Source organism: Schistocerca gregaria, chromosome 1, assembly GCF_023897955.1.
Source record: "Schistocerca gregaria isolate iqSchGreg1 chromosome 1, iqSchGreg1.2, whole genome shotgun sequence".
In the NCBI taxonomy this organism is placed as follows: domain Eukaryota; kingdom Metazoa; phylum Arthropoda; class Insecta; order Orthoptera; family Acrididae; genus Schistocerca; species Schistocerca gregaria.
This window is the reverse complement of record NC_064920.1, coordinates 988,366,819-988,393,180: the sequence shown is the minus strand read 5'-3', so window position 1 is coordinate 988,393,180 and position 26,362 is coordinate 988,366,819. Positions and strand designations below refer to the sequence as shown.

General features: G+C 43.2%; 1 protein-coding gene across 25 annotated transcripts in view; it reads left to right on the top strand.

Annotated features, from left to right (window-relative positions):
- The window catches only part of LOC126277939 (synaptopodin-2), a 388,910-nt gene that overhangs the window by 27,864 nt on the left and 334,684 nt on the right, over positions 1 to 26,362 (top strand). For 2 of the 25 annotated variants that reach the window (XM_049977600.1, XM_049977569.1), the window contains exon 1: positions 20,042 to 20,159. The exons of 17 other annotated variants lie outside the window; for them this stretch is intronic. The gene's annotated coding sequence lies outside the window, so the exon portion shown is untranslated. Of the gene's footprint in view, positions 1 to 20,041; positions 20,160 to 26,362 lie in introns of those variants that run through there. 6 more of the 25 variants (XM_049977670.1, XM_049977652.1, XM_049977716.1 and 3 more) reach the window with 3 other exon arrangements.

The window sequence follows — 26,362 nt, the reverse complement described above, 5'->3', positions numbered from 1 at the left end:
ATGATGTGAAAAAGCGTGTAGCGTGTGAAACCCTGGTCCGCTGTAAGAGAAGACCTAATGGCCTTAATCAGATCGCTTCCATAGTATTCTGAGGGTGTTGCTCTTTGACAGTGTAGCATCCCTATTTGAACAAATATCAAGTGACAAACGTCAACCAATCAGGGAAGTTCTCGAGATATGAGAAACTACCATGCGGGATCCCTACATTCCAGGATGGTGCAAGACCTTGGATGAACAGTTTGTCGCATTTTGAGGATAGGGTAGTGAAAGTGTACGTAAAACGTATTCGCAGTTGCGAGTATGTACAACCATCAGCTTTATAATGGAATGACGACAATGAAAATTTGTGCCAGACCGGGACTCGATTCCGGATTTCCTCCTCAGCGAGCGGTCGACTTACCACTAGGCTATCCGAGTAAGCCCCCCCCCCCCCCCCCCCCATGAACCAGGAACCTTGCCGTCTAGATGAGATTGATCTGGCCTTGCAACACTAACCAAAATGGCCTTGCTGTTCTGGTACTGCGAACGGCTGAAAGCAAGGGGAAATTACAGCCGTAATTTTTCCCGAGGGCATGCAGCTTTACTGTATGATTAAATGATGATCGCGTCCTCTTGGGTAAAATATTCCGGAGGTAAAACAGTCCCCCATTCGGATCTCCGGGCGGGGACTACCCAAGAGGATGTCGTTATCAGGAGAAAGAAAACGCGTTCTACGGGTCCGAGCGTGGAATGTCAGATCCCTTAATCGGGCAGGTTGGTTAGAAAATTTAGAAAGGGAAATGGATAAGATAAAGTTATATATAGTGGGAATTAGTGAAGTTCGGTGACAGGAGGAACAAGACTTTTTGGCAGGTGAATACAGGGTTATAAATACAAAATCAAATAGAGGTAAAGCAGGAGTAGGTTTAATAATGAATAAAAAGATAGGAGTACGGGTAAGCTACTACAAACAGCATAGTGAACGCATTATTGTGGCCAAGATAGACATGAAGCCCACGCCTGCTACAGTAGTACAAGTTACAATGCCAACTAGCTCTGCAGATGACGAAGAAATTGATGAAATGTATGATGAGATAAAAGAAATTTTTCAGATAGTGAAGGGAGACGAAAATTTAATAGTCATGGCTGACTGGAATTCGAGAGTAGGAAAAGGGAGAGAAGGAAACATAGTAGGTATATATGGATTGGGGCTAGGAAATGAAAGAGGAAGCCGCCGGGTAGAATTCTGCGCAGAGCATAAATTAATCATAGCTACCACTTGGTTCAAGAATCATGAAAGAAGGTTGTATACATGGAAGAACCCTGGAGATACCAGAAGATATCAGATAGATTATATAATGGTAAGACAGAGGTTTAGGAACCAAGTTTTAAATTGTCAGACTTGGTAATGAACTGTAGATTAAAACTGAAGAAACTGCAAAAAGGTGGGAATTTAAGGAGATGGTACCTGGATAAACTGAAAGAACCAGAGGTTATACAGAGTTTCAGGAAGAGCATAAGGGAACAATTGACAGGAATGGGGGAAATAAATACAGTAAAAGAAGAATGGGTAGCTTTGAGGGATGAAATAGTGAAGGCAGCAGAGGAACAAATAGGTAAAAAGACGAGGGCTAGTAGAAACCCTTGGGTAACAGAAGAAATATTGAATTTAACTGATGAAAGGAGAAAATATAAAAATGCAGTAAATGAAGCAGGCAAAAAGGAATACAAACGTCTCAAAAATGAGATCGACAGGAAGTGCAAAATGGCTAAGCAGGGGTGGCTAGAGGACAAATGTAAGGCTGTAGAAGCTTATCTCACTAGGGGTAAGATAGATACTGCCTACAGGAAAATTAAAGATATCTTTGGAGAAAAGAGAACCACTTGTATGAATATCAGGAGCTCATATGGGAACCCAGTTCTAAGCAAAGAAGGAAAAGCAGAAAGGTGGAAGGAGTATATAGAGCGTCTATACAAGGGCGATGTACTTGAGGACAATATTATGGAAACGGAAGAGGATGTAGATGAAGACGAAATGGGAGATACGATACTGCGTGAAGAGTTTGACAGAGCACTGAAAGACTTGAGTCGAAACAAGGCCACGGGAGTAGACAACATTCCATTAGAACTACTGACAGCCTACGGAGAGCCAGTCCTGACAAAACTCTACCATCTGATGAGCAAGATGTATGAGACAGGCGAAATACCCTCAGACTTCAAGAAGAATACAATAATTCCAATCCCAAAGAAAGCAGGTGTTGACAGATGTGAAAATTACTGAACTATCAGTTTAATAAGTCACAGCTGCAAAATACTAACAAGAATTCTTTACATACGAATGGAAAAACTAATAGAAGCCGACCTCGGGGAAGATCAGTTTGGATTGCGTAGAAATGTTGGAACACATGAGGCAATACTGACCCTACGACTTATCTTAGAAGAAAGATCAAGGAAAGGCTAACCCACTTTTCTAGCTTTTGTAGACTTAGAGAAAGCTTTCTACAATGTAGATTGGAACACCTTTTTTTCAAATTCTGAAGGTGGCAGGGGTAAAATACAGGGAGTGAAAGGCCATTTACAATTTGTACAGAAACCAGATGGCAGTTATAACAGTCGAGGGGTATGAAAGGGAAGCAGTGGTTGGGAAGGCAGTGAGTCAGGGTTGAAGCCTCTCCCCGATGTTATGCAATCTGTATATTGAGCAAGCAGTAAAGGTAGCAAAAGAAAAATTCGGAGTAGGTATTAAAGTCCACGGAGAAGAAATAAAAACTTTGAGGTTCGCCGATGACATTGTGATTCTGTCAGAGACAGCAAAGGACTTGGAAGAGCAGCTGAACGGAATGGACAGTGTTTTGAAAGGAGGATATAAGATGAACATCAACAAAAGCAAAAAGAGTATAATAGAATGTAGTCGAATTAAGTCGTGTGATGCTGAGGGAATTAGGTTAGGAAATTAGACACTTAAAGTAGTAAAGGAGTTTTGCTATTTGGGGAGCAAAACAACTGATGATGGTCGAAGTAGAGATTATATAAAATGTAGACCGGCAATGGTAAGGATTGCGTTTCTAAAGAAGAAAAATTTGTTAACATCGAGTATAGATTTAAATGTCAGGAAGTCGTTTCTGAAAGTATTTGTATGGAGTGTAGCCATGTATGCAAGTGAAACGTGGACAATAAATAGTTTAGACAATGAGAGAATAGAAGCTTTCGAAATGTGGTGCTACAGAATAATGCTGAAGATTAGATGGGTATATCACATAACTAATGAGGAGTATTGAATAGAATTGGGGAGAAGAGGAGCTTGTGGCACAACTTGACTAGAAGAAGGGATTGGTTGGTAGGACATGTTCTTAGACATCGAGGGATGACCAATTTAGTGTTGGAGGGCAGCGTGGAGGGTAAAAATTATAGAGGGAGACCAAGAAATAAATACACTAAGCAGATGCAGAAGGATGTAGGCTGCAGTAGGTACTGGGAGATGAAGAAGCTTGCACAGGATAGAGTAGCGTGGACAGCTGCATCAAACCAGTCTCAGGACTGAAGTCCACAACAGCAACAACATCCGAGTAAGACTCACGAGCAGACTCAAACTTCCATATGTTGTCATTCACATGTCCACAACCTGGACTCCTGGATTCATTACGTTTATTCCCGTACATGAGAGATATTTTAATTCAAAGTCGAAGTCCAAAGGAACATTGCAACGTGCTTCTGAATAACACAGGCACTGTAATATCGTACCTAGTGACGGTGGGTGGCTAGATGCCCTTCCTGTCCCACCGACGGAAATTCGTGCAACCCTGCTGCCTGCGACTACAGTACAGACAATATTCAAATGTGATATCACTTTTAAATTTCTGTGCACCGCGTATCTGTGACAGGGCGTTGAAATGAGCCCGGTTTTTACTTTGTGGATGCGAGATATCTCCTAAAAATCACATCCAGGCTTGGCGGTACATCGATCCTCGTTGTTAACCCGCCGGGAGGATTCGATGCAGGGGCTGAGCACCTCCCCGAATCTCGGGAGCAACAAGTTAACGTGCTCTGCTATCCTGGCGGGTGCAGCGCGCACTCTGTTGTAGAGGGAAAATTAATGTTTGATTTTCAGATATATTTACCCGTGAAAAGAACAGCTTACATGCCAAACTGATTCTTAGAAATGGGCCAACGATGAAATTACATATTAAATGTTGGCCCTCCAATGATATCGAAGTGAAATCACATCCTGTATTTTTTATGTGAATATTTGATGATTATTATTTTTCAAGTGTCCATTGTCTGTGCTTCACTGCTAGCGTTTGTCATGAACAGTTTTGTAGGAGCGCTCGTCTGTTTATGAAAGCTTATCAGAGCATCAGCAGTGCTGGAAGTCATTCCCGGATCCTTAAATACCGGGTCCGTCACCTTTAGCTTGCACGTGTCAAAACGTGGCGAGCCGCCAAGAGAAATGAGGCGCTCCGCCTGAGGCGAGCGTTTCCGCGGTCTGCTCAGCTGACAGCGGCCGATGCTTCCTGCCTCCTAATGGGAGCGAGGGGCGTCACAAGACTACCACAGTTCCGAATGTTTGTCTGCCACTCGGCGCCACTAAAATTGACGCGTCGCAGGTCTGAAACCAAAGTTAGACAGGAGGACCAAAGTTAGACAGGAGGGAGGCAGTGGAAGATTGGAGGAGCTGTTCGGGCTCTTAGGATGGCTCGGTTAGTAACAGATTCACACACGAAAGCAAATTTTTCGAGTCCCCGTTTGCCACAAAGTAATAATCTTTCGAAAAGTTTCATTACATCTGACACTCCACTGCAGAACAGTATACTATTTCTGGAAACATTAAACACGACTCTTAGACAAGAGCTGCTGCGAATGACATTTTCAGATAGCGTTTTCGGATGAACATGTACTCTACGAAAAAAATCCAAAAATGTACAAATGTGTGTGAAATCTTAGGGGACTTAACTGCTAAGGTCATCAGTCCCTAAGCTTACACACTACTTAACCAAAATTATCCTAAGAACAAACACAAACACCCATGCCCAAGGGAGGACTTGAACCTCCGCCAGGACCAGCCGCACACAGCGCCTTTTTTTTCTCTCTTTAGTCTCATTTTCTTCGCTTTTGTTCGTTGAATCTGCTCAGGGCGGACGTCGTAAGACATCCATTTATGTTCGTTGGTGATCGATTAACTCAGTTTTTTTTTTTATTGCAGAGGTCAGCTAACCCTCTGACCGAACACGCTGAGCTACCGTGCCGGCGTCCTCAGACCGCTCGGCTAATCCCGCGCGGCTGTACTCTACGAACAATCACGCAGTCGCACTCTTATAAACGTTAACTCATGCCCAATAATTAAACTTAGATTTAAGAACAAAAGACCGAAAGCATTTTGAATCCAAGTATTTTCAAATAAGACATAGTTATAGTCGCTGTCTCCTCTAGTGTGTCGGCCTCGGTGGCCGAGCGGTTCTAGGCGCTTCAGTCGGGTACCGCGCGACCGCTACGGTCGGAGGTTCGAATCCTGCCTCGGGCATGGATGTGTGTGATGTCCTTAGGTTAGTTAGATTTAAGTAGTTCTAAGTTCTAGGGGACTGATGACCTCAGATATTAAGTCCAATAGTGCTCAGAGCCATTAGAACCATTTGAACCATCCTCCAGTGTCGACAGAGGCTCAGCTACTCGCTTTACTTTCCACGTTGCTCAGCGCCTGGTGGACACCGTTTCGGCGTTTCAAATGTCTAGCGTGTAGTATCCAAGATTATGATAATAATAATGCTTTAGGTGTTTCAGCTCTTCTCATTTTCCCTGCTTGCTAAGAAAATATGGAGAGGAATTCTGCCTTATGCAAAAGACCGTTATAAAGTTTTGTTATTTACCAAACATATTTCGGCTCTTTATGTGATATATTAAGTGTGATTTTTGTTTATTTTCTTTCTTACATAACGCTATTATAAAACTACCAGCATACACAACTAACAGCGTCCTCTGGGAAAGAAAATAAACAATAATCACACTGAAGGTAGCACATAAAATGCTGAAACATCCTTGGGCAGTAACAAAGCTCTGCAACCGTCGCTTGCGCAAGACAGAATTCCTCTCCAATATGTGTAGCGTGCAGTGTCGTGTTTATGTTGTCGACACTCATGAGACGGGAGGGAGATGGTGAAATCCCGTACAGGCATATAGCCTCCTCGTTTCGGACAGCACTAAGGCGTCAGCTGAGGTTAACGTTCCAATCTGACGGATGCATCACCGTCAACAGCATCACATGCACGCACTCCATGGGCAACTGCGAAGAACTTTTCAGTTTAGCCGGAGGCGATGCGATACACGACGGGTGGGGGGTTTCAATAAGTGATGGAACACATTTTTTCTCGGCTAATTTCGATTGGTAGAATGCAAAATTTGCTGTGGGACATCGTGGTACACTACCGCTTCAGTGCGTATATTTTCAGAAAGTTCCCTTAGGTAGCGGCGATATACGTATAGTCTTCAAAATGGCGTCTGTAATGAAGTTGCGTTCCAAGCAGAGAGCTGTCATTGAGTTTCTTTTGACGGAAAACCAGAGCATCGCGGATATTCATAGGCGCTTGCACAATGTGTGTTCAAATGTGTGTGAATTGCTAAGGGACCAACTGCCGAGGTCATCGGCCCCTAGACTTCCACACTGCTTAAACTAACTTATGCTAAGAACAGCACATACACCCATGCCAGAGGAAGGACTCGAACCTCCTGCGGGAAGGGCTGCGCACTCCGTGACATGGCTCCTCTAACCGCGCGGTTACGCAAGTCTGTGGCGACCTGGTAATCAACAAAAGCACGGTGAGTCGTTGGGCGATGCGTCTGTCGTCTTCGCAACAAGGTCGCGCAAACCTGCCCGATCTTCCTCGTGCCGGCCTGTCGCACTTAACTGTGACTCCTGCAGTGTTAGAACGTGCGGACACTCTCATTAGAGTTGATGGACAGATCACAGCCAAACACTTCGCTCCACAACTGTTGATACTTCTGATCAACTTGTCCACCATTTAGGATACTCAAAGGTGAGTGCCCGCTGGGTTCGTCGCCGCCTAAACGGTAAAGAGCAACAAAGGACCATCTGCACGGAACTGCTTGGGCATTACGAGGCTGATCGTGAAAATTTTTCTCTCGAGCATCGTCACGGCCAACGAACAAAGGGGTTCATCACTTCGACCCGGAAACAAAAAAGCAATCCATGCAATGTCGAGACACCACCTCTCCTCCGAAGAAAAACCACAAAGCCGCACCCTCAACCGGTGAAGTCAAGGGGACTGTCTTCTGGGACTCTGAAGGAGTTATTCTGTGTGATGTCCTCCCTCATGGTGCAACTACCAACTGTGAAGTGTATTGTGCTACCCTCTAGAAACTGAAGAAAAGACCTCGGCGTGTTCGTCGGCACAGAAATCCAAACGAACGTCTCCTTTTCAATGACAACGCAAAGGCCTCACACGAGTCTGCTCACCCGAAAGGGGCTCACAAAATTTCATCGGACTATTCTTGCTCATCCACGCAATATTCCGGATCTCGCACCTTACGACTTCCATCTGTACGGCCCAGTGAAGGATGCACTCCTTGGAAGGCGCAGTACGTCGGTGACGGGGAGGTTATTGATGGAGCAACATGTTGGCTCCGACGTGGACCAGTAGAGTGGTGCCATGCCGGCTTACAACCCCTCCGAGTAAGATGGCGTAAGCCCGTCGCATTGAGTGGAACTGAAGTTGGAAAATAGGGTTTTGTAACCAAAAGAGAGGGGAATAATATGGTGTATTGGAATCGTGAATAGAGCCAACCAGCTTTCAGAAAAAAGGAGTGCATTACTTATTGAACGCCTCTCGTACTTCTCGTGAATGTACTTTTTTGCATTCAAATATCGCTAGTGAGCACATGATAGATTGCTCCAGGCTAGAAGCTCTTTGGTCTTAGAACCTAAATTTACGATAAGAGATCCTTGCCATATAGGTTAGCAACCCTTTTGACCTCTTTCTTCTAATTTCTTGCGGCTTTTAATTACTTTATTTTGCATTTATTTAATCAAACATATGTCAAAATATAACTCCAGTTTTAGCTTTTCAATTCCTTTTATTGATTGCTTACGCATACTGACAATCAGAACCCTCATTTATTCACACCGAGATAATGGGTTTTGTCAGGGGTCCGCTTTCATGACTCAGTCTCACTAAACCACACGAAAGCCCTGTAGCATTTGGTATTATTTACTTTAGAGCTCTTTGAAATAACTGAGCTATCTCAGTCGAATATGAGGTTTAAATACCACAGTTCACACACTTGTTTCTTACCCGAGCTGATGTTTTAATTAATAAGTACTAATTAAAATATTACTATGAAAACCATGGTTATTTTTCACTGACGCTGTGTAGAAAATATTCGATTCCAAATTCATATTCCTATGGTCGAACTATCGTTTAAGATGCACGACAATGACGTTTGATGAAACACTTTTGCAAGCGAGGAGCTGGGAGTGGTAAGGTACCAGGCCACAAAAAACATAACGCTTCACCCAGCAAAAAAGACAAATTTAAATAAGAAGTTGTGAAATTTAACAATCACCAATGATTGTAAGAAAATGAGAAATAAATATTTAATATTTGAAATCCGAGAAATTATCAGTTGAGGTTCGACTGCAGGACCTTACGTAGAGCTTCTGTCTCAAAAATAATTGAAATAAGGCCTCCTATGAATTCAGCCACTACCAGAACACATAGTAAAGATTTTAGTTTATATATGTTCCAAAAAATATATCAAGCTTCTCTAAAAGGTTAGTTAACAAATCAATTAACATCTAAAAGCACAGCAGATGAAAGCAATGAATAAACAGCTATGAAATGATTTAAAGCATAAACCTTTAAGTAAACCAGAAAAATATTATTTGAACCTTACGTAGAATGCATATAACTCAGGCTAGTTCCATAAAAAGAGCGTATAATAAAATTAAACAACAACGCCCACAAATCTTCAACTAAAGCAGCAGGTAGTAAAGTTGAACATAAAATAATACTGAGTACAAAATAAATTACAGAAAATCGGCAGAAATAATATTAATAACTTACCAGCAGGGCTCATGCCCTATAATCGAATTTAGCTGTGTTAGTTAACTAAATGGGAACCGATATAATTGTTAAATAAAATGAGAGATATCCAGACCTAAGGACATAAGTATAAAGAGCGCTACGGCACAGCAGATAGCTCTGTGTAAGTGTTCGTATAATCTGCACACTAACATGCTCACGAAAACAGTCCAATAAGTGCCGGTGACTGTGGCGCAGTAATTCACTTTGTCCGTGAATCTTGTAGATTCCAAACAGCAGACCAAGTTCCCAGGCCAATTAGGATGCCTGTGGAAGACCAAAGCAGTCAACTTACCATACTCCCACGTGCAAGTCATGAGGGTATGGAACGCTTAGTCTGTAAGTGTATGTCACTATATACCTCCTATATGTATGCGTCTGAATACTAACGTATGTACATATACATACAGATGTAAGACCCAAATCTGGTTCCTACATACTGTTCTCATGTCCTGTTTAGACGGTTCTTATAGATCCGCACAAATATTCAATTCTCTGTCCGCTGCCTTTGAAAAAAAAAATTTTGCAGGACGTACAAAAGAACACTTAATTTAGATACGTAATTATTATTGTTGGATATGAGGTCCGCCAGTTATGCAAAACACCATTTTTTCTCAGTACCCAAACATGTTTCGGCACCACTGTGGCATCATCAGTGGGTTTTCGTTTTTATTTATTATTTACATTTGATGTACATGAATTTTCCGTATCACTTGTGTGTTAATTATTACAGGTAGCTTGTCATGTTTTCGCGTGGCAAGCACTTTCATTCTCCGCATCATGTGAGGTGTTCTGATGCACACGTAACAATAAGAAGTATTTTCCATAAATAACGAAGTAAAACACTTTTCACTTCACCAATACACAACGTAATTGTGAAAAGTCTACGTTATTTGTGGAAAATACTTGTTGTAGTTACGTGTGCATCGCAGTACCTCACCATGATGCGGGGAATGAAAGTGCTTGCCACACGAAAACACGACAAGCTACCTGTAATAATTAACAAACAACTGATACGAAAAATTCATGAACATCAAATGTAAAGAATACATAAAAACGAAAACCCACTGATGAAGGCACAGTAGTGCTGAAACATGTTTGGGTACTGAGAAAAAAATGGTGTTCTGCATAACTGGCAGAACTCAAATCCAACAATTTTAACTGCAAACACAGCCAACACAAGGAGCTGTAAATCTAAATGATGAATACGTAGTTAATATTAAGGATTGAATTGAGAATATCCCAAATGTATTCCAATGGTGATTTATCATTTCTTATCATGTTACCAGTAGCACTTTTATAGCATACTACCTCTATGAATCCTGCGTTACATTCGTACCGTTCACTCGTTCAGCAAACTGTGGATGTGAAAATTTATTTTATGTCGGCATCTATCCTTTGTTAAGCCTATGTATCAGTGTATTCTGAATTGTCAAAAGCGAACTGCAGGATGATATGTTAGTGTCGAGATGACTGCATTTGCACGTTCTGAAAGCCAATAATTTTTTTAAAAAAAGTTCCCAGGCCATCTTCCACCAAATCCGCACAAAATGCTTTTCGCGAGTTTAAATTAGTAGAATTAAGCGTCACACACAGCTGCTCAAGGTGATCTTCAATTGGCATGTCTCGCATAACAAGCAGAACTTGTGCATAGATAGATGTTCTGCAGTTACTGGTTCTAAGCGAGAGAAAGGGGATTTTGATGAGTCTCCAGTATGTTGTAGAGGGACCTGCTCTTAGTACGTCGCTAACAGCTTTTCACGGGACGGTTCCTAGTTTCCGAAAAAATCGAAGTTGAAGTTTCATACTTACTGCCTGTATGTGTAATGTTACTCACATTTCGATTAAGCGAATGCCATGCCATGCTGGCAGAAAAAATTCAAAATTCTCCCGAATGTTAGAGATAGATAGAGGAATCGTTTCGAGGGAAGATTCCATAATAATATGTTCTTTAATTCTCTATCAATGTAGTGAACCTGCTTTCACAGGAATGGTCAAATACGTTCGCATCGAAGTTGTCCGAAGAAACAAAAATCTTTTTCAATATAAACGAACTGTTTTCCGGTCACGCTTCTTAAAAATCCGTATGCTGTAATGCACTAGCTTTCGTTAAATATGCGCGGTGTTCTACGAATTTGTGCTTGGGTTGCTTCTACGGCAAATACCATCCGAAGTCTGTTCTAGCACAGCAAGCGATGCAAGTGACAGCGGGAAAGACGATTCTATAGTCTACTCTGCAACAAACGGGATACACAGTTTGCAAATGTTCGTTGTAATGATGTATGTATTAACGAAATTACTACGGTGAAAATGATTATTTCCATTAATTTTCCGTGATATATACTACTGTATTTGATGGTATTCTGTACTATGGAATTGGAAAAAAAGTATACAGGCAGGATTTTAGGCCCTTACCTCCATCGTGGTTCCCATAAAACTTTACCCGTGCGCCACACTCAGTTACTCGTGAATAACGTTTCTGATATTGGCAGTACGTATGAAACTTCTACATCGATTTTTCTCGTGAGGTATTCAGGACTGCTCCCTCTACAACATACCTGACGCATGATTAATAGAGAGCGGTCATGTCCTCTGGCGGGACGCGGAAGAAGTGGTCGCTAAAGCTACACAGGGAAGGAGAGTATACTGCACCTCCGATTTCACGTCGAATCGCGCATGGGTCATTTGATTTAATTTTTATTTTGATAATGAAATAGCAAATTTTGGCACGAAAACGTCTATTCATTCGTCGGTCATACTATCTTGTGTGATAAATACCGCCAGATTTGTATTGCAAATAACTATGATACTAATAATGTGTAAACAGTGGTTGAGCTCATAACGGATAAATCAATCCTGTAAGTGTTTATCGCGCAATGTTTGTTTTGCCCGAGACGGCATCGTACCACCGTAGGCGCATGCGAGTGAATCTCACGAATTACCTTTGTGTGAATTTTGAAATTGGTGTAGCGTGGAAACGTATTTAGATAGGACATTGATTCGATTATCGTTGTGAAAAGTCCGCGAAGCACTATTAGGACCTACAGTGCAACAATAAAAACGTCCACCGGAATACAAGTGAAAATCGGTCTTAAACTGAAAATTACAAAACAATTAAAGATGTCGTCTCATATTCGTAAACCGGTACTAAACTGAAGGCCGGCCGTGTGGCCGAGTGGATCTAGGCTCTTCGACTGGAACCACGCGACCGCTACGGTCGCAGGTTCGAATCCTGCCTCGGGCATGGATGTGTGTGATGTCCTTAGGTTAGTTAGCTTTAAGTAGTTCTAAGTTATAGGGCACTGATGACCTCAGATGTTATGTCCCATAGTGCTCAGAGCCATTTGAACCATTTTTTTTATTAAATTGAAAATTACAAAATAATTAAAGATGTCGTCTCATATTCGTAAATATGCCCGGAATTATAGAAAAGACAAGTCAGAGGAAAGTTCGCGTCGAAAGGTGCTGTCATCAGATAGACCTACTTCTCTCTGGCCAAAACTGTGGGTTCTTTGACTGCTCTGGGAGAAGGCTGGTCAAACTAGAACACATGAAATACTAGATCGCTTTATTACATAAATGAAAAAAAAAGATTTACCTGACTTTGACACATTCCTTCATCACAGGATTCTTGTGCAATTTATAACTGTCATTGATTAGCAAAGCGTTACTTGATGCACTCATTAACAAACTGTTCTCTTGCAGTACAAAATGAAGCATTTACGGAAGTATATTTTATCAGAAACTTTAAGAACTGTCACTGTCCTGCATGATGATGTTGACTACCTTATCTGAGGTCTCAAACTGGGCTTAGCTCTTGCTTACTCGACACTATATTGACCTCAACGTGAGGGCGCCGCCGTGCCGAGAGGGAGGAGTGATCTTCTGGAGCGCCTTCCATTGGTTGTTACGGACTACAATGAGCCCTCGCAAACGTTTGTGGCACCGATTCGCGTTGCCAAAAAAAAAAAAAAAAAAAAAAAAAAAAGGCTTCAAATGGCTCTGAGCACTATGGGACTCAACTGCTGTGGTCATCAGTCCCCTAGAACTTAGAACTACTTAAACCTAACTAACCTAAGGACATGACACATATGTATGCCCGAGGCAGGATTCGAACCTGCGACCGTAGCAGTCGCACGGTTCCGGACTGCACGCCTAGAACCGCGAGACCACCGCGGCCGGCTCGCGTTGCCCACTTCGGCGTTACACTGCTATCTCTGAATAATACCATAAAAGGGATCCAAAAGACCTAAAAACTGCAGTACCGAACGAATTCGGGGGCTTTGGCAGAGTCGAAATGGAAATGAAAAAACGGTGAAAAGCAATTACGTAGATGGCTCGTTGGGCTTACAGCGGCCAGCGACAGTTGAAACTTGTGATTTGTCTATCCTGTAACCGTTATACTACTCTGAGTAACCATTGTACTAAATAAATTGATTATTCATTTACATATTAATTCGAAACAGTTGTTATGATTTTATCCAAAATTTTCACGAAAATGAGACCTGAAATGCGCACACGCAAGGGATGTTTGAAATACATTATTAACGCCCAATCTGTTTATTATCTTATATTTAACTAGCAACAAGTACGAAGTTTAAAGTCTTTATCTTCCACATAAATTCGGAAATTTAGTGTACAGGGTGATTTTTTCAGCCGCGTACAAACTCTAGAGATTGATCGATGAGAGGATACGGAACAAAAAAGAACTAATGAACTTACGTCCGGAAGTGCATTGTTACCAAGCTAGAGACCATTTACTCAATGATACTTTGTTACAGAGACAGCCGGTATAACACACGCTGCACCATGCAGGCACAGTTATATTATGCGTGGTTTCCTCCTAGAGGGTGATACTGCTCCTCAATCGTCATACCCTAGAGCCCGCTCCTGCCATAGTAATTGATAATGTTATGTCCGATTCACTTCTCTTTCTGACTCTCCTTGTTGTGGGTGTGATACACCGTTGTACACAGTGATTGCCGACGTATTGTTTACTTACGGAAAGACAATTGGCATAGGACGATGGGCAGCAAGGTTGTATCAATCCCCGCCGACAACAACCACAGCATTCTATGTTTGCAACATTATTTCGCCGTTTGTCTGAGACAGCATCCTTTCAGGAAGCAGGAAATCATGAAGGACGTACTCGAAGTATTCGGACATCATACTTGGAGATAAGTGTGATTAATACTGTGGAATTTCCCACGCCTGGGTTCCCGGGTTCGATTCCCGGCGGGGTCAGGGATTTTCTCTGCCTCGTGATGACTGGGTGTTGTGTGATTTCCTTAGGTTAGTTAGGTTTAAGTAGTCCTGAGTTCTAGGGGACTGATGACCATAGATGTTAAGTCCCATAGTGCTCAGAGCCAATACTGTGCAACGCGAGCGCTGTGTCAGTACGAGGCAGTTGGTCCGCAGTACTGGATCTTATGGCGTACTAGCAACAGACTTTCCACATCGGGATCAGTTTCTCGCTGGTTTCTTCACCAGGTTACCACTATTCCAGGATTTGTGTCATCCATCCTATTCACAGATGAAGACGCATTTACGTGGAGTGGTATCTTCATCTGTCGTCTATGGGATACTATGCACAACCGCCATGTGTGACAGCGAATCATCAGCATCGGTGCAACAGGAATGTGTGGGCCGGGATGACTGGCGACCGTATTCCTTCCACGTCGCCTAACAGGCCAGAACCATCGGCGTTTCTTGCGGATGACTTTCCTCCCCTGCTGGAAGAAGTGCCATTGATGATTCGAAGAGTTAGGTGACTGCTACATGATGGTGCTCCAGCCCACTTCGCCATTAACGTCCAGACGTATCTCAATCGTTTCTTCCCTGGTCGATGGATCGGACGAGAGACTCCATGTGAATGGCCTGCTCGTTCACAGGATCTAAAGCAATGCGATTTCTGGTTGTGGGGCCATCTCGAAAGTATCGTGTATGGAGAGCCCATTCCAGGTGTGGAGACACTTGAGCAGCGCATTCATGCTGCCTTTGACACTGTTCGGATGCAGCCTGACCGATGTGAACGTGTAAGACAGTACATGCTACGGCTCGTATACGCATGCGTTGAGGCACATGGAAACAATTTTCAACACATACTGTATCTGTGGATGCATGGTACAGCGCGTATAAGACCGCAGTCTTATGGATTTACGGACGTGAGTTCACTAGATCTTTTTTGTTCCGGATCCTCTCATCGATCAGTCCCTGGAGTTTGCACACGGTAGAAAAAATTACCCTGACATCTGTTCCGTGTCTCTTAGCGTGTTACCAGCCGGTTCTGGGATCAGTGTGACGTTTTTCTTAGGAATAGGCGAAATTTTCGGTCGGAGCTTGAGAACTGGCAGGCGTAATACTTTGTGCAGCGGAAGAGGGAACGTAGTGCGAGCTGGTACTGCCATCCTGGTGGTTTGGAGACGGGAGCTGTGCAGCGCTCAAGCTGTCAAATGACAGTTATACTATATGATCAAAAGTATCCGGACACCCCAAAAACATACGTTTTTCATATTAGTTGCATTGTGCTGCCACCTACTGCCAGGTACTCATATCAGCGACCTCATTAGTAATTACACGTCGTGAGAGAGCAGAATGGGGTGCTCTACGGAACTCACGGACTTCGAACGTGGTCAGGTGATTGGGTGGCACTTGTGTCACATGTCTGTACGAGAGATTTCCACACTCCTAAACATACCTAGGTCCACTGTTTCCAATGTGATAGTGAAGTGGAAACGTGAAGGGACACGTGCAGCACATAAGCGTGCAGACCTACTTCGTCTGTTGACTGACAGAGACTGCCGACAGTTTAAGAGGGTCGTAATGTGTAATAGACAGACATCTATCCAGACCATCACACAGGAATTGCAAACTGCATAAGGATCCACTACAAGTACTATGATAGTTAGGCGGCAGGTGAGAAAACTTGGATTTCATGGTTGAGCAGCTGCTCATAAGCCACACATCACACCTGGAAATGCCAAACGACGCCTCGCTTGGTGTCAGGAGCGCGAACATTGGACGATTGAACAGTGGAAAAGCGTTGTGTGGAGTGACGAAAGGCAATAATGTCTCTGTCAACAAAACTTTCAAGTCCAGCAACACTTGGTACTCCAGTACCTCCTCGAACAATGGCAACAGTAAACCATCCGTTACAATGACCAAACGTATCGTTTATATCTAAACTAAAATTAAGTCTACAAGCGACGAAAACAGCAGGACCATCCAGCAGAGCTTGTGCAGCGACAGACTTAACTGGAATACGGAGATATCGCCGCCGTTCTAAACAAACAGTCTACAAGACCATCGAGAACATCGAATTTGCTACAACAGCTGGAGACAAGAAGAATCGTATTCCAGTTAAGTCTGTCGCTGCACAAGCTCTGCTGGATGGTCCTGCTGTTTTCGTCGCTTGTAGACTTACTTTTAGTTTAGATATAAACGATACGTTTGGTCATGGTAACGGATGGTTTACTGTTGCCATTGTTCGAGGAGGTACTGGAGTACCAAGTGTTGCTGGACTTGAAAGTTTTGTTGACAGAGACATTATTGCCTTTCGCACTTACCATATTTCTGAATTGGCTAATAAGGATTTTGGTAAATCTGCATATGTTTCTCCTTCTTCTTTGTCATTGTATACTCGTAATAGGAGGAAAATATCTATTAACGAATCTGTATTCATTTGGGTTAAAGGCAAAGGTGTATGTGAATATGTAAAATTTGTTGGTGATTGTACACAATGTAGCAATCCGATGACAGGGTGTGGATATGGCGAATTCCCGGTGAACGTCATCTGCCAGCGTGTGTAGTGCCAACAGTAAAATTCGGAAGCGTTGGTGTTAAGGTGTGGTCGTGTTTTTCATGGAGGAGACTTACACGCCTTGTTGTTTTGTGTGGTACTATCAGAGCACAAGCCTACATTGATGTTTTGAGCACGTTGTTGCTTCCCACTGCTGAAGAGCAATTCGGGGATGAGGATTGCATCTTTCAACACGAGGATTGCATCTTTCAACACGATCGAGCACCTGTTCATAATGCACGGCCTGTGACAGAGTGGTTGCACGACAATAACAACCCCTGTAATGGACTGGCCTGCTCAGAGACCTGACCTAAATTCTATCGAACACCTTTTGGATGTTTTGGAAAGCCGACTTCGTGCCAGGCCTCATCGACCGACATCGATACCTCTCTTCAGCGCAGCACTTTGTGAAGAATGGGCTGCCATTCCCCAAGAAACGTTTAGCACCTGATTGAACGTATCCCTGCGAGGGTGGAAGCTGTCATAAGGGTAAGGGTGGGCCAAAACCGTATTGAATTCCAGCATTACCGATAGAGTGCGCCACGAACTTGCAAGTCATTTTCAGACAGGTGTCCGGATACTTTTGGTCACATGTTGTTGTTGTCGTCTTCAGTGCTGAGACTGGTTTGATGCCGCTCTCCATGCTACTCTATCCTGTGCAAGCTTCTTCATCTCCCAGTACCTACTGCAACCTACATCCTTCTGGATCTGCTTAGTGTATTCATCTCTTGGTCTCCCACTATGATTTTACCCTCCACGGTGTCCTCCAATTCTAAATTGGTAATCCCTTGATGTCTTAGAACATGTCCTACCAACCGATCCCTTCTTCTAGTCAAGTTGTGCCACAATCTCCTCTTCTCCCCAATTCTCTTCAGTACCTCCTCATTGGTTATGTGATCTACCCATATAATCTTCAGCAGTCTTCTGTAGCACCACATTTCGAAAGCTTCTATTCTCTTCTTGTCCAAACTATTTATCGTCCACGTTTCACTTCCATACATGGCTACACTCCATACAAATACTTTCAGAAATGACTTCCTGATACTTTAATCTATACTCGATGTTAACAAATTTCTCTTCTTCAGAAACGCTTTCCTTGCCATTGCCAGTCTACATTTTATATTCTTTCTACTTTGATCATCATCAGTTATTTTGCTCCCCAAATAGCAAAACTCCTTTACTAATTTAAGTGTCTCATTTCCTAATCTAATTCCGGCAGCATCACCCGATTTAATTCGACTAAATTCCATTATCCTGGTTTTGCTTTTGTTGATGTTCATCTTATATCCTCCTTTCAAGGCACTGTCCATTCCGTTCAACTGCTCTTCCAAGTCCTTTGCTGTCTCTTACAGAATTACAATGTTATCGGCGAACCTCAAAGTTTTTATTTCTTCTCCATGGATTTTAATACCTACTCCGAATTTTTCATTTGTTTCCTTTATTGCTTGCTCAATATACAGATTGAATAACATCGGGGATAGGCTACAACCCTGTCTCACTGCCTTCCCAACCACTGCTTCTCTTTCATACCCCTCGACTCTTATAACTGCCATTTGGTCTCTGTAAAAATTGTAAATTGCCTTTAGCTCCCTGTATTTTAACCCTGCTACCTTCAGAATTTGAAAGAGAGTATTCCAATGAACATTGTCAAAAGCTTTCTCTAAGTCTACAAATGCTAGAAACGTAGGTTTACCTTTTCTTAATCTAGCTTCCAAGATAAGCCGTAGGGTCAGTATTGCCTCATGTGTTCCACCATTTCTACGGAATCCAAACTGATCTTCCCCGAGGTCGGCTTCTATTAGTTTTTCCATTCGTATGTGAAGAATTCGCGTTAGTATTTTGCAGCTGTGACTTATTAAACTGATAGTTCGGTAATTTTCACACCTGTCAACAACTACTTTCTTTGGGATTGGAATTATTATATTCTTCTTGAAGTCTGAGGGTATTTTGCCTGTTTCATACCTCTTGCTCGCCAGATGGTAGAGTTTTGTCAGGACTGGCTCTCGCAAGGTTGTCAGTAGTTCTAATGGAATGTTGTCTACTCCCGGGGCCTCGTTTCGACTCAGGTCTTTCAGTGCTCTATCAAGCTCTTCACGCAGTATCGTATCTCTTATTTCATCTTCATCTACATCCTCTTCCATTTCCATAATATTGTCCTCAAGTACATCGCCTTTGTGTAGACCCTCTATATACTCCTTTCTGCTTTCCCCTCTTTTCTTAGAACTGGGTTTCCATCTGAGCTCTTGATATTCATACAAGTGGTTCTCTTTTCTCCAAAGGTCTCTTTAATTCTCCTGTAGGCAGTGTCTATCTTAATCCTAGTGAGATAAGCCTCTACATCCTTACATTTGTCCTCTAGCCATGCCTGCTCAGCCATTTTGCACTTCCTGTCGATCTCATTTTGGAGACGTTTATATTCGTTTTTGCCTGCTTCATTTACTGCATTTTTATATTTTCTCCTTTCATCAATTAAATTAAATATTTCTTCTGTTACCCAAGGATTTCTACTAGCCCTCGTCCTTTTACCTATTTGTTCCTCTGCTGCCTTCACTACTTCATCCCTCAGAGCTACCAATTCTTCTTCTACTGTATTTCTTTCCCCCATTCCTGTCAATTTTTCCCTTATAGTCTCCCAGAAACTCTGTACAACTTCTGGTTTAGTCAGCATAACGTATCAGTATAACTTTTTTTTCTAGAAATAAGCGAAATTTTCGGGTCGGTGTAAGTTTAGTACTTGAGAACTGGCAGGCGTAATGCTTTATAAAGCGAAAGTGGGAACGTTGTGTCAGCCGGTACAGCCATCCTGGTGTATTGGAGACGGGAGCTGTGCAGCGCTCCAGCTGTCAAATGACAGCTACTTTAAAGCGAACAACGGTCATTAGCTGTTCTGATTGTTTTCCTTTATTCACCCCCTTGCATTTTTGCGTTCCGTTTCTTCGATAAGCTGGAGTAGTTTGTCAGTTTCTCTCCAGTGACAGCGCTCTGCGGAAATAGACTTGCGCCGAGCGGCACGGCCTTGCGGCCGCGCCGCCGCTGGCAGCGGTGTGGCGCGCCCACGGGCCACGGCACGCCGGCCATCCGTCTCGTCGCCATCTGCTTATTGTCGCGCCGCTTGCCGCGCTCGCATGCCGATACGCCTCGGCGCTGGGGGGGCTGACGCTACCGCTCTAGAGGAGGGCGCAGTTTGGCGACGGGCATCAAATACTATTTTAATCTGGTGAGCAGCCACCGCGGCCGGGCCACACACCAGTCAGCAGTCGTGCGGCCGGGCCCACACGGACGGCACGGCTCACGTGAGTTAGCGCCCGCTAGCTGCTGCTGCTGGCTGCTGCTGCTGGCTGTTGTTCCGTCTGTGTGTGTGTGTGTGTGTGTCAGTGGAGTCAAACGTGTCCAGCGCACGAGCGAATTTCTTCCTGACTCAGAACCGCTGTTTTGCTGGACCAATGTTCACGACTGATGTTAAGCCTCATAGTACTCAGAGCCAACCAATCTTCACGTCCTTCGTCAGACATCCCTTAAACACGAGCACATTTATTGTTATTTTTGGCAGTCTGGGAAGGAGCGACGAAATAATTTCTGTTGAGTACTAAAATCTTCATGTGGCTGTCGGGTGTTACTTAGCTTGCGAGGAGACCACACGGCAATCACATTTTTGTGTTTTTACGGTTCCGTATCGCAGTCAGCAAAAAGGGACCCGTTATAGGATTACTTTATTGTCCGTCTGCCTTCTCTCCGTCCGTCTGACCGACTCTTCAAAACCAATTCTTCCAGGAGTGGGTACACGTATCAAGTTGAAAATCTCTCACGTTTCAAGGTCTACGATCCCTCGGTGATTTAAAAAAAGTGAATCTTCTAAGTGAATGCTGTCAAAAGATACGGCCATATATGTCACATATTCTGATAGCCGCAAACTCACTCATCGAAACCTACCCTACAGCACACTTCCCGTTGACCTGCAGTCATGGAATTTGCCAACGAGCAAGGTTTCACAGTACAGGCAAGCGAAAAAATTCGAAAGTTATTGGGCTCTGAGCAGTATGGGACTTAACATCTGAGGTCATCAGTCCCCTAGAACTTAGAACTACGTAAACCTAACTAACCTAAGGACATCATACACATTCATGCCCGAGCCAGGATTCGAACCTGCGACCGTACCGGTCGCGCGGATCCAGTCTGAAGCGCCTAGAACCGCTCGGCCAGTCCGGCCGCCTCGAAAGTTATTAATTTGTAATTACATTACACACAAAACAAAATTTGTCATTTCTTCAAAATGGCTCTGACCACTATGGGACTTAACTGCTGAGGTCATCAGTCCCCTAGAACTTAGAACTACTTAAACCTAACTAACCTAAGGACATCACGTACATCCATGCCCGAGGCAGGATTTGCACCTGTGACCGTAGCGATCGCGCGGTTCCAGACTGTAGCGCCTAGAACCGCTCGGCCACTCCGGCCGGCTGTCATTTGTTACCAGACTGTCTGCCGTGGCCGGCCGCTGTGACCGAGCAGTTCTAGGCGCTTCAGTCTGGAACCGCGCGACCACTACGTTCGCGGTTCGATCCTGCCTCGGGCATGGATGTGTGTGATGTCCTTAGGTTAAATAGGTTTAAGTAGTTTTAAGTCCTAGGCGAGTGATGACCTCAGATGTTAAGTCCCATAGTGCTCAGAGACATTTGACCCATTTTTGTCTGCCGTGTATAAGTTGAGAGTCCTTTCTGTCAGGGACAGGTAGACGTATCAAGCTGAAATTTATTTGACATGCTAAGGTTTGCAGTACCTTTGCGGGATAACCAACGTTAGGTTTTAAGTCAATGCAGCCAAAAGATACTGCCATTTAGGTCACATATTTTGATACTAGATTCATGACGTTTGCCAAGAAGCAAGGTTTAACAGTACTATCAAAGAAAAACATCGAAAAACTGGTAATTTTTAATCAATCGCACGACAAAAATTTTTCTTTTGTCGTTTGTTATGCGACTTGAAACTTGAAATTAAAACGTTCTCGAACACCTTGGAATTCCTTGGACCCATATCTTGTCAATATAAATGTCGATAACAGGCAAATATCGTCGAAATCCTAAGTTCCGGGAATGAATGAACTGGCTGTATAAATAATTAAGTTTGTACAGAATTCTCAGTGTGCGAGTCCTGCTCGCACTTGGCCATTTTTTTTTCATATTTATAGTACATGAGTGTAGGAACATCAATGTACCTAAGCAGTTCCATGCAACGCCCAAAAATTCTCGACAAAGTCGACTTTTCCATGACCCCAGAGAGATTTAGTTTTCCGACGGGCCGTGTAGATGTGTGGCAGAATGCTCGCGTGCTAGGGGGGTGGGCTGGGTTCGATTTCCAGCTGTTATAAATTTTTAAATAAAAGGTGCATGTTCCACGAGCGTTTCCGTGCAGAGTAAAATATACAAACACTAAAAAAGAAATATTGTTTCAACAAAAAGATTTATTAACAATCTTTTATAAAGATCGATAATTAAGAATTTACATTTGCAATGAGAATTGGATTTTGTATGAAATGTGTGATTAGAAATAAGTAGTCGCAAATTTTTCATAAACAGGTCAATTACATATTAATTAGCATATATTTGTTCAATTCTATATTTAAATGATTTAGGTACTCTAAATGAACGAAAAAACTAAAAAGATAACGACCGAAACGAGATTCGAACCAGTGATCCAGCGATTGCTCGCCTCCAGAGCTACTATTTCCTTCCAACTTTGTGTATCTTACGCTTCAGGTTAATGCCCTAGGACAGGCATCTTTGTTTAAAAATTTGCTTCGGCCAGGAATCGCGACTACGACCGCAACATGGTAGGCAACTGTCGTACCATGGAGCCAAGCTGCCTGTCGAAAAACCGACCATAATTTAAATTATTAAAGACGCTCGTGAAACTTCTCAAGAATTTTTGAGCGTTGCAATGATCTGCTTTGGTTTGAGTTCTGAACTTCACGCAATATAATACAGAAAATTAAAAAAATCCAATTGCCGTGTGGTCTCCCTGTACCATTAAACCTGAGAATACAAGATGCTGCAGAAAGACGCATCCGATTACATGACTATACCTTCTGCATGAATGAGGACAGAAACTAGGGATGAATTTTAATTCACGCATTGAGACTAAAGCTTTAACTTGGCGCCAGCTGTAACTGGCCTGTGCTGTTAACTCGCTTGCTCGTTCGTTAATCAATGTCCGTCCGGTCGAGATGGCGATAACAAGGTAATAAAAGGAGTTTTGCATTCTCCTTTTCAGCTGATATAATTTAGTTACAAGTATGTGGTGCGTTTCCGTAGACAGCACGGCACAGCATCTTAGAGAGGTCAACACGTTGAACGATGACACCAATAAATATAAGAAAGAGATTGCTTGTGTAAGAGGAAATCCACAGGTCGCCCCCGTGTCCACTTTCAAGGCTAGAGCGCACACGACTGAGTTTCTCAGGTAGTCCGCAGAATCATGATAACTAAGGGCTGTTCCTCATACGTCTGTCTGGCGTGTTTTACGGCGACCTTTGCGTTTCAAATTCACCGGAAGTGCTGAAAATTTCATTTTTCAGCAGGCTGGAGTTCCTCCGAAGTGGCACCTGCATGTAAGAGAATTTCTTAACAATGAGTAGCGCCATTGATCGATGAGCCCTAAGGGACATGCGGCTCTTCCATTACGCTGTTGACCTCCATGGTTGTCTGCTCTCACAACGTGTGATTTATTTTTTGTGGCGATCTATCAAAGACTTAGTCTGGAAGTTTCCTCTTCCAACAGCTTTATATGAACGGGCGTAGCAACAACAGTCAATCTAATAACTCCAAACACTCTCGGAAAAGTATGGAACGAGTTTGACTATCGTCTGGATGTTAATCGTGCCTCCGTTGGAGAGTACATTCAATATTTACGAAAGGTAAAGAAAAGTCTGGCCGAAACGTAATTGTAAAAGATACTCCAGAATTGTCTGTGTTTGCGTCCAAAGTATACTTCTTTCTAAAATTGGATGGTTGCTTTGAAAATAAAAACACTGTAATCCGGTGCGTAAGTTAAAATTCACCCCTAGTTTTTGTTTTCATTCGTGTAGATGACACAGTCGTGAAATCGTATGACTCTTTATGAAACACCCATTATTCGAAGAAACAGCCACACGTCATCTTGAAGCGACGACGTTGACGTAGCCGAATCAACAGGCCTCATGCATACCTGCAGTTCAGAAACACGTGACTGGCGAACTACTGCAAAGACTGAGCAACAGGAAGCAGCACCACGAATGACTGACACAGATCAACAAGCGAGCATAGCCTCTTTGAAGGACTCAGCTCGGAGTTAACCTGAAATACACTGACGACACCGCAACAAAATGCACCTCGATGGCCGGATTGTCTCGTCTACTATAGGGTGCCTAGGAAGCCGTTTTCTCGGATAGCTAGACAAAATTTCAAGCAAATCTTATTAATAGGGTTTATTACAGAAAGTTAAATTGACAATATTTAACTTTGCGTTTTCACAAAGAGGTGTCGCAGGCAGTTGGCGACATGCGAATAATCAGTGTCCCTTGATATGTACAATTTCAGTGCAAACAAAACACAACAGTTCATAAGTCATGGCTAAAGCGTTTGGATGACGGCTCATTTAGTCCGGCTTCGCGGCGCAGCGCTTATGTTCACCTCGTATAGGGGCCGCTCCTGTCGTGGAGTCGTCATGGTCAGCGTACTGTTGGCTGACAGCGTCTCACGTGCCGGCGCTTGATGTTACGCCGGCACACCGACGATGTTTGAAACAGGCCTCTCAGGAATCCCAATTTATTGTCTGATCACTGTGTTACCTCGTTCGGTAGGACACTTACAACTGTTCTACATGACTGGGATTTCGACTGTAAATGTAACAAGTAACAGCGGAGAAAAAAAGTTAACATTTCCGTTTATTTCACTCCTTTGCAGCTGGTTTGTTGTTTAACAGAAAATAACGATGTAAAAAAAATCGTCGCATACGATCAAAGTGATCGTCGCAGGAGAGTACGCAACGGAAGCTCATCCATTCCAAAGCCGGGTCCGTATTTCCTTATTTTAACTTTCACAGACTGGAAAACAGGTAATTTTTATAAAACGCTGTGCGACTGGTAGTATACTGGACTTAATCGTCCGGCTGTATTACAATTGCGTTTCAGTCTTAACCTCGAACCGAAATCTTTGCCTTCCTCACGAATCCCTGTAGCAGAATGATTGTGAGGGAAGATTAGGTCCACGTTAGACCTTCTGTGGCTCAAAATTTTAAATAATCAGAAACGTACAGAGTGACTTTCCATTCTCATAAAAACATCCAAATCACGAAAACAGCGGACCTCTTACGACGATAGAAAAGCTAGGAAAGGCGGAGAGTGATTGATGACAACAATTTACGAACTGCATAAAGATAATCTGTGAGTCTCCTGACACAGACACTTCACCAGTAACAAATGCCAAGAGGTAAGTGCAGAAAACGCCACACCTGGGCGTCTGCGTAGTAGTGTGAGCTTGCAGCACACACTGTTGAGTCGTTCAATGGGAGACGCGTAGCTTTTCCTTTCGCACTGATGACAGCCACAACTCTTAGAGGCCCTATGTGAGTTTCCAGCTCAATAGGTAGATATAGCCAATAGTCACATTCTGTTCAATGAGTCTGGTGGAAATAGTAATAAAGGCATTTGCATCCGTTTTGGAAACACTCGGGATGTGATCAGCACAAGCATGGTAACTGAGGGACCAAGCCCGTATCCTCATATTTCTGGACCGAGCGAGATGGCACAATTGTTAAGACATTGGAATCTCATTCGGTGGACAGCAGTTCAGATCTTCGTCCGGTCATTCATATTTACGTTTTCTATGATTTCCATAATCCGCCGGAGACAAATGTCGGGATGAAAAGAATAAGGCAACTTTCCCTTGCCATCTTTCTCCAGTCTGAGCTTGTGCTCTGTTGCTAGTGATTTGTCGTCAGTGGGGCGTTAGGCTACAATCTTCTTTCCCTGTTTTTCATGTTTGCAGAACGTTTGTCAAACGTTGAAATATAATTCAGCAGCAACGAAGCGTCGTAACTGTCTTGATGACTGTGCAGTTTGTCAGTAGACTGCTATTTTTTTAATTTGTTGGCTTTTGGGTCGTCCCCATACAGCCAGCTAAATAGTTGAATTTCAATCCTGACGATACGGAACGTAAGGACAGCACAACACCCAGTCCCCGGACGGAACAAATCTCCGACCAGGCGGGGAATCGAATCCGGGCCGGACTGCTATTTATGAACAAACTGGAGCACGTGATCTCCTGCACAGCCTTATTTCGACAACCTATGGGGAACGGGGCGATGGCGGACATCCTTGGTTCTCATTTCATCCCTCCCAGACGTTTCCATTAAGAGTATGCCACCAAAAAACTTGAAAAGTGCCTGCTTTTCGCAGCACTCCTACCGTGCAATTTTTGTGTATAATTATGAACTGATGTTCAATATTTCGGATGATATTTCT